Source organism: Lactuca serriola, chromosome 7 (genome assembly GCF_051521515.1).
Source record: "Lactuca serriola cultivar US96UC23 chromosome 7, Lser_US96UC23_V15, whole genome shotgun sequence".
NCBI classification, from domain to species: Eukaryota; Viridiplantae; Streptophyta; class Magnoliopsida; order Asterales; family Asteraceae; genus Lactuca; species Lactuca serriola.
Window position 1 is genome coordinate 70,026,210 of NC_136414.1, and position 12,953 is coordinate 70,039,162.

Below are 12,953 nucleotides of genomic sequence, written 5' to 3' on the forward strand. Positions count from 1 at the left end.
CCGATGAGTGACATATTAAAAAATGAGACATCATGATCGTTTGTCTTTGTCGAGATCAAACAACAATGGTTGATTAAAACCCTTGCATGCAAGAATTGGTTTGTGAAAACAACCACTTTCGGGACCCGTTAGAATATTTTCTTTGTTTTCTTTGCACCTTTAACTAAAAATAGAACAAGAAGTGACCTGACTAGTCAAGAACAACAAGAGCTCGGTCTTCCACTTAACCACCACAATACGCCTTGCTATACTACGCCTCATGGATTGAGTTGGACAAATCAACAAAGTAGTAGGCTAAGTAGGTCAAGAATTCTCTAATCGCTTGCATTCTCGAAACCCATGCAAAAGGTAAAGTCAAACAATGTGTACGATCCCAAATTCCTGCAATTAACAACAAGAACCTTCCCGACAAGTGAAATGATATCATCGAAAATAAAACTAAAAGAAAAATAAAAACTAACTAAAAACAAATAACGAATAATCAAATAAACTAAATTAATTTCAAGCCGTTCCCCGGCAACGGCGCCAAAAACTTGATGTGCACGAAAGTACCCACTAATTTTAATATTTATAACCTAACAAACTTAGACTAACTATGCACTTATAGGCAGTGTATCTAGTCAGATTACAGTATAGCTTAGGTAAGTCGGGTGTCGATCACAGAGAACGGTGATGAATTAATTTAAAATATTTGATTATAGGTTACAGGACACACGAAAGGAATAAAGAAATGGTTTTTGAATCTCGAACGAACAATTAATTAACAAATCTCGATAAACTAACAGGAAAGCAAATCTCTTCAGGTACTTTGGTTTAGATGAATTACACCTTAAAAACATAGATAATTGCATATACAAATTCATTTATTCATGTTCACCGATTCCTAAAATGATTAGATTCGCGTTCACTACAACTAATCATTTAGCAAACAAGTCAATTCAAACAGTGATCAGTTGATTAAACTAACATGCTTCATAGTGTTCAGTTCGTATCGAGCAAGACTTGTACTAATAGTTAATCAAATTGGTCATTCAATTAACCTCTTGTTGATGGTCATCAAACAAGGCTCACACATTAACTTACTTATTTCCAAATTAATTCTAGTTTCACATTCGCTATTTCTAGACTTATAATATTGATGGTCATCAAAGTCATAAGACACAAGTAATCAAGCAGATGTTCATACAACTTAATTTACTTAATAATTAACAGCAAACAATTATCATTAACATATAAGGATCTTTTAACAAGCTTGGCAAGATAAATTAAACATAAACAAACAATTCAATATAGCAATTAGTCTAATAATCAAGGTTTCATTCAATCATAAACGCAAAGTAATATGTTTTTTACACCTAAATCAGAAACTAAACACATAATAGTATCACAATGAAATGCTAAACATGGTCACGTTAACAACCCATATGATTATCGACATGTATCCGCTCTCCAATCCTCCCGATCTTCACTCCCGTTAGCTTAACGGCCTTCCGGCCGCCTTCTAGACCCTCAAAACGGCTTAACATAAGTTAATTGTCGACTAAATTAGGTTAGAAGTCGAATCCCCCCTTCTGGTTAGCTGATAATCGCTTTTTATAGCTCTTGGAACCGACTTACGTACGTTGGGCGTAAGTCGGATTACGCTAGGCGTACTCAGAAACTTATCGCGAAGAGGTTATCTGGATGCAACAGTTACGCGGGGCGTAACCATATATTATGATGGCGATTGAATGGCTATCCACTCTTACCCACCGCACTCTTGACTAGTGGAGGTTCGTTAGCCGAACGGGTAGGATAGGACAAAACCTTACATTATAAGTATAATCAAGTACAAAAGTAACTAAATATTTTACAAATTCCCAGTCTTAGTTACTTAGGAAAAAGTGAATTGATGCAATTCCATGAAATTACACTTTGTGCCCTTGCGAAGACGTTAGTGGAGCGTGTGTGGTTAACCGGCACACTAAATGGTTCTAAGCAAAGGTAGCAAAGGGTGACTCAATGTTTGTCATAGTTCGGTGGAGCGTGTGTGGTTTACCGGCACATCGAATAGGTGACTGTAACATGTGAGGGCACCATTTAAGTTTGCATGGTTATTCACACCCGCTTTGTGATCCTCAGCATCCCAGTCACAAACTAGAAGGGCATATCGTGATTTAAACATGTCATTGAAATGTTCAATGAATCTCAAAGGATCTAGGAGTTTTCATAGATTTAAAACTTAAATTTCTTTTTCGTCTTTCATGGTGGAAACTAGTGAATCGCCATTCACTTACCTTCAAATATTCTGCAACTAGATTACGACATCCCTTTTCTAGGTTGTAGCATATTGTGTTGGGTCCTAGCCTTAGTATCTCATTTGGGTGATTTACTAAGGACTCAATCAATCAACTAACTTGAATTCGTTTTCTCCCGTTTTGTAGATGTCAAAGTGTGACAACTATGGTCTTCCCAAATCCCATGGAACAAGCATTCCGCATGAAGATGATATTCCACGATTCGATCGAGGAACAAGAGATCATGCTTCTCTTCCTCCACCTCCTCCAATTATTCTCCCTAACCCACAAGTTCGAAGGCTTGAAAAGTTCAAGCTCACTCAAGCCCTTTTGGAAAGTAAACATAAAGAAGGAAAGTCGGTGTGTGCACACGTCCTAGGGATGAAGTCACACATTGATAGGCTAAGAATGTTAGGATCCACTGTCTGTGAGGAGATGGCTGTTGATTGGGGTTCTTCAGTCACTTCCTATCTCATATAGTGAGTTCGTAAGAGAGTACTATATGATGAACTGCGACGTGACCCTTATAGATCTCGCCTATATGCTTATTGCTGCTGAATCAGCAATGGTTTGGCGCAATAGAAAAGCAAAGTTGATTGGTGAATCTACCTTCAATACCTCTATGGATATAAACAATGGCAACGAAAGACATGCTATGATCGAAAGGTTTGATCATAAGAGAAAGGAAATGTCTGAAGTAGTTCCATGTCTTGTTCCAAAAGAGTCAATTTGCTTTTATTGCCAAGAAAAGGGGCATTGGAGACGAAACTGCCCTATTTACCTAAGAGATCTAAGAGATGGGAGATTCAAAACGTATGGCTTTGCTTTAAGTAAAATCCATTGACTAGCTCTTTTAAGCTTCATTCTAGATTCTTAATACATAATGTGATAAGATTACAATTGATGTTTTGTAGGATCGAAGAAAAGAAAGGAAGCTTAAGGGAAGAAGTGAGCAGAATCTAACCGTGAAGAAATGGATTTCAATCGCATTACTTGAAGATTAGATTCTCGAGCTGCTACTTAGAGTTAGAATTAGATTGCTAAGAAAGATGTATTAGCATAGTTTTTCAATGAATTGCATTGTAAGGACAAATTTTTCCGCAATAAAATAAATTTTGATTTTTATATTATTTATTTATCCTTGCAATGGCGTATATGAAAAATTGATGTTTGAATGTTTCTATTATTAGCACTAATGGATTTGATTCTTAATTATATTATTTGTGGAAATGTCGAGAATTCACCAAATAGGGAGAGTTTCTCATCACCCAAGTTTCAGTTGGATAGAAACTTGGAATCATGCAACTTGGTTGCACGATGAATGAAAAATTTCATATTTGGAAATTAGACTAATACATTGACAAAGTGTCAAGTGAAGGACTAGGAGATCGAGTACACAAAGTTGCGTGTTGATCAAGTCCACCATAAGAGTAACAAAGATATTCGTCATGATTTACTAAAGGTTTAGTAAATGTGATTATACTTATAAGATTAAGTGTAATTCTGAATTGATTGAAAAAGTTTAAATCAATAGCAGAACGAATAAGAAGAATCAAATAGGCAGAAAGATAAAAGTTTCTCCATTCTAAGAAGAAGGGAGAGTACCTTTTATGTTTTATGATAAGTCTTAATGATTAAGAACCATATCTCAATTGATCCTCTAAGTGAGTCTTAGTACAATTGTATGTCTAAGAAGAGGAATCAAGAATTGAAGAAATGGTTAAAATCAAGAAGTCAATCATACTTCGTTCCAAACAAGTCTTAGAGTTAAGATTATGACAATGAGTGATATGTATTAAGAAGGTTTATAACATTCATCAAATGAGGAAAGTTGTGATGTCTTGGATAAGACAAAGACCAACTAGGACCAATTTATGAAGTGTTTTGATAAAAACTACACTAACTCTTGAATATTTGTTTGTCAAGAAATGTTTATTGACAAGAGAATCTTATATGTCAAGGAGTTAGTGGGAGTCTTAATGGTCTTGAAAGGTTTCGAGAACAAATCAAAATAAACCTTATCGGTCATCACTAGCACACGAGTTGAGGTTTACAACCTATCGTGTTGACATTATTATGTTTCTGTGCCGTTCCAATTAAGTTAATTATGTATGTGAGTTCTATGAGTTCTCATTTGAATGCATAAAAGCCAAGGACCTTGATCGATGAAAAGTACATTGATAGGAAAGGGTGAGCTGCTTAACTACTTGGAAGACATGGTGGGCAGCTGTGCTACCATAAGGCAAAGAAAGTTCAGTCCATATGAGTTTGAATTTGTCGTAAACTTTGGTTTTGACAAATTCACATGGATAGGAAAACATACACCATTAAAATCTAAGTGTCAAAGATTCCCTCCTTCATGAAAGTGACTGTGAGGAAATGCTTTCACTAAGAAAGATTTTAAAAAGATAGTGATTTTGGAAATTGTATTCTCGAATTCGATTATGGTTACGGTATCCCTTTCCATGATTCAAATTGTGAGATTTGGCAATTGATCTGAATTGTTTAGACACACATATGAACTATCTAAGGAAAATGTGTATAAGAACAAGAAGCCTTGATAAAAGATTATCAAAGCATTGGGTATTAGAAACATGAACTTAAAAAATTCAATAAGTATTGTTTTTCTGGAAGTTAAGCTGGTTTCTAAATACATGTCAAAGCTAGTGGGAGCATAAGTGTTATGTTTATAATAATCATTATGATAGTGGGAGCATAAATGTTATGATTGCATGATTATTATGGAAAGTATTGCAAGTTAGCAATATTAATTATAGAAAAACAAAAGTCATACTTTGCAAAGTTGTAAAGGTTGAATAGTTGTTTTGCTATAATTAAGGGAGAGAATATTATGCTTCATTTCAAATCTAAAGGCTTAGGTTGTGGAATGTTAATAATTTAGTCAAGGAAACATAGTGTGTTCTCAAATTTCGATTATGATTACGGCATTCCTCTTCATAGTTCGAATTTTGAGAACGCGCGTAGCACATAAAATATTATGGCAGAAGATTGATAAAGTATCAAATCTTTATGTAAGACATTATGCATCGTGTCCCATACGCTTCGGGTATAGGATCGATTGCAAATGCTATAATATTTGACCATTCTAAAATTTTCCAAATGTCTAGCGCATTTAGAGGGAAAAAGGACAAGAATCGGTTTTGACTAAGATAATTAAACAACTATCAAAGGATAATCCAAAGTTCGCCTAGGATTGGTCGCTTGTGAGTAGTTGGAAGTATAGTATTGGATGGACCATATCGACATTATTATGAATAGATAAGATTCTATTGAGAATGAGTTGTCATATGGTAAGTATGGAAAGTTTTCCATATTGGGAATTGAATATTGAAAATCTATGTCTAGATTAGAAACTTTTATGCAAAAGGATGTTCAAAGAAATGTACTTTGAGTGAGAGACATCATATCTAAGGAATTGTCTTGTAACAATCTACGATAGAGGACTTTGTAATTTCATTGGCAATAGTCATTGTGACTTTTGTGCTATGACATTACGAAAGGATCATTGCATAAAATGTTAGAATCTAGCATATTCCATAAGTGGCAAGAATTTGATATTCTTTCACTTGTGAAAAAGGATTGGGAGTTATGAAATGAGTATGATTGGAAATGTGTTCATTTGATCTATTTCGCAAAGTAAGAACCATAGGTAAACATTGTGTGCATGCTAAGAGCATGGGACAAGTGTTGTAATAATTCAAGTAAGAAGTTGATTACCCGAAAAAACAAATAATGAGTAATCGATATGGTGATAAATAAAAGGTGTTTTATTTATACTCAAAGGTTTGAGGCCATATGGGATTAATATTATTCTTGTGTTTCACTTTGCATGTTTTGACTTCCTGAATAATTTAATTGGTTTAGAACAGTCAAATTATTCGAAGGGGCCATAGTCGTTCATATGTTGGAAGTAAGTATGAATAAAGACTGTCATGAATTGGTGTGTGGATTGTCTAAAGAGTATTAGACATAAGCAAATGTTTGCTGCAAAGTTCATGAGTGCTTATGAATATGATTTGAGCATTGGATTAAACCCACGCTCACTTGGATCACTCCATGAATTGTATCACGAGTGATTGGTGAGACGATAACATCTTATATTCTTGAAACCGAGGTGTGTGAGTTGTATCTTGCAAATCGGTTGCACATTGATAATATGTAAACGCACCAGTAACTTGGTGTTATAAAACTTATTGTTGTGTGTGATTCGGTGAGTAAGTGCAAGCGAGGATTGAATCAAAGTTTATCCGTTCCTTTTATCCAAAGTAGGATAAAAGTGATATCTTTGGGCCCCTCGATGATTTAGTGATGACAAACGTAAATGATCGGCCGGGCTAGGGCTAACTTGATTTGTTCAATTAGTCAGTCATCATAAATCAGAAGTCGAGAAATAGTACAGAGAGAATGATTAGAAATCATGTCTCATACGATATCTAGAATGGAGGAATATATGATCCCTTATCTAAAGGACACGCGTATCTGATAGGATAAGAGTTGACAGTGGCTTTGGAAAGCTACGATTGCAGATCAGGATCTGAAGTCATACGCAGAATAGTTATTAGACTTATCCAAGTGGGAGACTGTTGGATTAGTGTCTAAGTCCATAACTATTTTGGTATGTACTTGACCTGATGGTGCATGGTCCTTTTGGGTTGCCTTCACCAAAGCAACTTGATAGGATGAATTATGGAGAGAAAAGATTAAATATGATTTATTAATATATTATGAGAATAATATATTAAAGGAGAAATCATATTGTTTAATTAATATTAGTCAAGAATTAATTGGTAATTAGTTATGTGACTAAAAGAGATTAATTAAACTTAAGGGACTGGAATTGTAATTATAAGATAATTGCAATTTGGGCTATGGATTGCCTTATATTAAGGAGTGGACGAATTCTATGGGGAAACCCATTAGAAATCGTCCAAGGCCTTTAAGGAAAGGAGTCCATGGGTTGCTTAGGGCTTAAGCATCCAAATTAGGGTTTCCTTGTTAGATAACCCTAATAGCCTCACTATATATAGAGTCCTTATGCCCCAAAAACGTGGACAAGCTTTCTTCTAGGGTTTCCACACGTTTTGGGCAGCCTTCTTCTCTTCTCCTCTTCATCCTCTTGCTTTTGATGTTTGTGAACCATTAGAGGAGTGACATTTGTGACTCTAAGCTTTCTAAAGTCAATACAAGAAGGATTTAGGATTGTTATTGCTACATAACAATCAAGGTATGATCTAAACCCTTATTTATATGTTATCTTGATTATCATATACTAGATCTAGGGTTTATAGTCTTGGATAACTTGCATGTACAATAGAGAAACCTAGATCCAAGCATTAGGGTTTGTATGAGCACATAGGATGTTCTTATGACCAAAACCCATCAAATATACCTTGAGGTAAACGTTTATATTGATAAATATACCTCTCATACACAATCATATCCTTTTGAAGAGAGGTGTTGACAACTAACCATAGTAAGCATAACATAGACCATGTTTTAACAAAGTTACCCCTCTAAAACGCTCTTCATATACGTTATAGCCAAAGAAGGTTGTAGTCTTTGATAATTTTGCAGCTTTAATTTCATTTAACTTTTCGGGGAAAATGACTCACAAGGGTAACAAACTGTTGAGTTTGTTCTCATTTGGTCCCTTTCCTTTTTTTTTTGTACTCAATATACCATCGAACTTGTTGTTTATGTTCACCGTAACCCTTTGACCGACTATCACAGGTCAAAGTCGGTCAAAAGGGTTATGGTGAACACAAACAACAAGTTCAATGGTATATTGAATACAAAAAAGGAAAGGGACCAAATGAGTACAAACGCAAAAGTTAATTACCCTCAAGAGTCATTTTCCCTATTAACTATTCGCAACACGCATATTAGTAATTGTTGCAAGTGTTGTTTGGAAATTTTTGATCAGGCTAGCTAAAGTTGTCGTATCGTAGTTGTCATGGGGTGGAGGTTCGAATCTTGCCATGCCCCTTAAGGAGGATGTGTGTACTCCCACCGCACACTGCAATGGGTTGAGCTGGCTAGTGCGGGGTGTGGGGAACACCACATCTAGTGGTGTGTGGGTGTATGGTGAAGTCCCACAAGAGATGATTCCACCATGTGGTTCTTCACTTTTTGATCATTGCAATTAATAAAATTTGATTTTTTTCTTCATTAAACAACACACCTTAAATTCTATAAATAAACATCTTTGTATTCTTTATATATGAAATTCAAAATGTCAATATCATCTTCCACTTCGTCGGATATGTTGTCTTTGAGGGAATCGATGTTTTCCGGAACATTATGCAAAGACCACTCGTTTATCTACAAAAAAAAAAAAACGAATTCGAAAGTTCGTGTAAAAAAAAAAGATAAAGTCCATTACAAAGAAGGTGTGTGGCTAGAAACAATCATCTTGTACAAAGACTATTTTGTCGATGTGACATGATGCCCTACATTGTAATATACAATGAGAAAAAGGAAAGTATATGACCAAGCTGAACATCACAACCATTGTATTGATTTGGGGGAACATATTTATAACACTAATCTAAATACTGTCGACGACAATTTGTAAAAGGATTTTTATTAGACCATACAAATAAGGATAAGATCAGGGGCGGAGTCAATAGGGGGACTAGCAGGTGCGCTGCCCCCCTAATGTTCTCTTATGTTGCTTATATTAGTTGTATTGTATATATTACTTTCTTAGTTTCTTACTAATAAACCCTTTTTAATTCTTTAAGCCCAAAAGAAATCCATCATAAGCCCAACAGCCCATTCTATAGCCTATTTATGTATTGTGCAATTACAATTTCCCTATACTACAAAAACAATTGCATACCTAGGGCGATTACAAATCATCAGCAAATAGGCTACTTCAATTGAATTTATCGGCATTCTCTTTTACCCACTTCAATTTCAAAAGAAGGTAATATTCAATTCTTATTAGTTATTACATATTTAAGTTTTTTGAAATTTGTGATTAATATTTTCGTTGAACAATATAATTTGCATTTAATAATAATATTCAGATTGGATTTTTAATTCTTATAATCATAGGGTAAATCATTAGCAATCATTTTTGCAAAAGAAAAAATATGCTCATGACCTACAACCGCATCTTGTTAGTGATAATATTAGTATAGATGTTCATAATACATATCTATAACCTTAAAAAAAGTAATATGAAAAAGCCGATTAGTGTTGAATCTGAAAAAATGATATTTCAAATTTATAAGAGGTAAATTTAGATTCTTTCATTCTTCATCCCATAGATGGAAACAAGTGAATTGTGGTAACAATTTTTAATATATAAAGCCCCCCTTATCCAAAATTTCTGGCTCCGCCCCTGGATAAGATGTTTGAGGATGATTCGGGCGATGATTCATACAACAATATGACCAACTATGAGGCATGACGTACTATTTTGATATGTTTTAGTTTCGTTTGAATTTTAGTTATGTAATTTTTATTTCGATTATGTAATTTTTTTTAATTAATGAAATAGTTTTTTTTATTAATTTTATAGAATTATAGAATTATCTTTTTATATAATTATTTTAAAAGAAAAAAAAGAAAATAAAAATAAGGACATGTGACAGATGATATGTCCTATCAGTTGCACCATGGGCGAGAGAAAATAATGATGAATTGATTTGAAAAAAATTAAGAGAAAGTGATCCACACTGCTTAGGCTTAATTGTTTTGTTTTATGTAGTTTTTACGCCATAAGACTAGATAGAGTGCATGGGCTAAACCCACTCGCCACGCATGTTACACATGTCAAACATTGTGCCCTAACACATGCTAAGGGGGTTTGCTATGTTCCATGCATTGTTTCACTAGTGAGAAGAGATAATGAAAGATTGATTGTTGTTGGCCCCTTTTGACTATTTGACCAGATTTTTACCTATGTCAGACAAAATTTCAATCGTTTCTTTTAAAAACCAACCATTTATTATACAATTCAAACCATTTTTATGAAAAGAAACTAGTCAATGTTTTTTTATAAAATTTAAATTGTCAAACTTTCTTACAACCACTATTAATACACACTTGAAGCTTCACATTTCAGCACATACAATTCTCATTACATCTCTCGATACATCCATCACTTTATAAAAATGTCGTCGTCATCTGATAGGTTTTTCTAGGTTACAAAATTTTAATCAAAATGATTTGCACATCGGAAATTTACAAAAATGGCGCACACCCAAAACCATAGAAACTCTAAGGAATGATTTGGAGAGTGGATATATAACATCCCAAAAATGTAGATAAAAATTTTCATTTTAAAAACATCAAATCCATACATCATTTATTTCAAAATCAATCATAGTACATTATGAGTTATATATGTTACAAAAATCTTATTTTGGCGGAAAAACTTAAGCTCTAAGTTCACATGCAACCTAAAGGATCTATCTTCTCACTATGATTGACAAACAACTATTGAATATCAAGAACTCTAAAAGTATGTTGATATTTTCGAAATTAAGAAAGGGTTATTAGAAAAACATAACTTTAGTTTATTATAGCAAATAAACTAATATTCTTTATTTGTTGGTCTCCAGAAAGAAAGCATTAGAAGTATTGTGTCTCTAATGGCTCATATTCAAACCTTAGCAAGTTTGAGGCTTAAGAGGAGAGAGGAAGATGAAGGAAGGAAATTTCAGATTTCTCTCTTGGAATGAAGTGAATTCTGAAAATCAAACCCAATGGGGTTTATATAGGTGATAGGGAGGCTAAAGATAATGCATGTTCCTTTTAGATAATCCTAATCCTTTTGCTTTCTCCATAAGGCATACAAGTTTCCTTAGATCCTAAGAAAAGCTCTATAAACCCTCTAGAAATAGTTCCCACTATGGTAGGTTCTATAATTGTTCAATGTTCAACTTTTGAACATTGTCACCTTTCGTCCTTCCACTTTTAATTAATCCAATTAATCCCAAAATTAATTCCAGTTAATTTCTGATTAATTTTTAATTAAATAGTACTATTTCTAATCAACATATCATTCTCATAATATATTAATAAATTATTCATTTTAATTTCTAATTAGTTTATTAACCATATAATAAAATAATGAATCAATCTCTCTCTCTCCAAAAAGCATTCTAGTCAATTACCAGGTTTGAGGACAACCTAAAAGGACTTTGTTAATAATTCAAGATTATACTAATTTAGTTATTGGCTTAGACACCTAATCCAACAGTCTCCCACTTGGATAAGTCTAAAACTAAATTACATGTATAACTTCTAAATCAAACAGTGAAGGGTGCTTTCCAAAGAAACTGCTGAACTCTGATTCGATAAGATATTTGTCCTTAGATAAGTGATTAGATATCCATTCATTCTACAAGATATCATATGAATATGAGACATGGATTAGAATCAATCTTATTGTCCAAATTTTGTTTCCCGATTTCCTGATTTGTGATGATGTCATAAGACTTCTAATTGTAAACATCAATTTAGTCATGGCTGGGCATATCACTATAAGTCAACACCAAATCACCGAGGGTACGAAATATATCACTTTTCTGGTTAGTTCAAATGGAAAGAATAAAATTTGACTCGTATGCTTCTATTCTTTACTGACCAAATCATACATGGCTCTACGTTTTATAACATCAAGTTACTTATGTATTTTCACAATACTAATGTACAACCAACTTGTAAATTACAACTCATATATCTCCGTTTCAAGAATATAAGATATTATCATCTTAGAATTACTCGTGATATAATCCATGAAGTAATTCTATGAGCGTGGGTTTATCCAATACTCAAATCTCCATTTTCTAAGTACTCGTGAACATTGTAGCAACACAATTGCCATGTCTAAACTCCTTAGACAATCTACAATCCAATTCATGTCAGTCTTTATTCACTACTTACTTCCTAAAGTATAAGTGAATGTGGAGCTTCGAATAATCAACTTATTTAGGAAGTAAAATATGCAAAATGAAACACAAGAATAAATAATTGACAAAGGCAGTAAACAAACTCATAAATAATCTGTATTATTCAATCACCAAAATCAATTACATTTATTCTATTACAAGTTTCAAACTAATCATCTAACTATTAAAAATAATATCATCTCTCAAATCAATGCTCCTAGCATGTTGACTATGTTTAACCCTACTCAGAGCCGTTGTGAAAGGATATGCAAGATTCATTTATGATGAAACTCTCTTTACTATGAGATAACCTTCTTCAACTCTATGTATAATATAATGGTACTTTTTTCGATATGTCTTGATTTATGATATATATTTTATGTATTAAGTAATAAACCTACTAATCTAGACTAACTAGTACACAATAGGGAATGTACCTAATCGAATAACAAGATAGTTCAGGTAAGTAAGGTATCGAACACTGGGAACAAAAATATAAGCTAAAATACTAGTAGATATTAACTAATTTAAACAAGTCATAAAAGAAGGGGGTTTTCTAGTTTTGCAAGTCTAGAAACTTAAAACTATTATCACCAAAAGCAATTAAACTAACAAAATCAATTCAAATTAAGAAGTAAAACAAGATATTAAAGAGACTTCCGTATAAATTCGATTCACACTATTCCTATGGTTGATTTCTTGGATAAGTACAATGGATTAAGTTGTTTGTTGCTTACCAATTCCTAAGTTG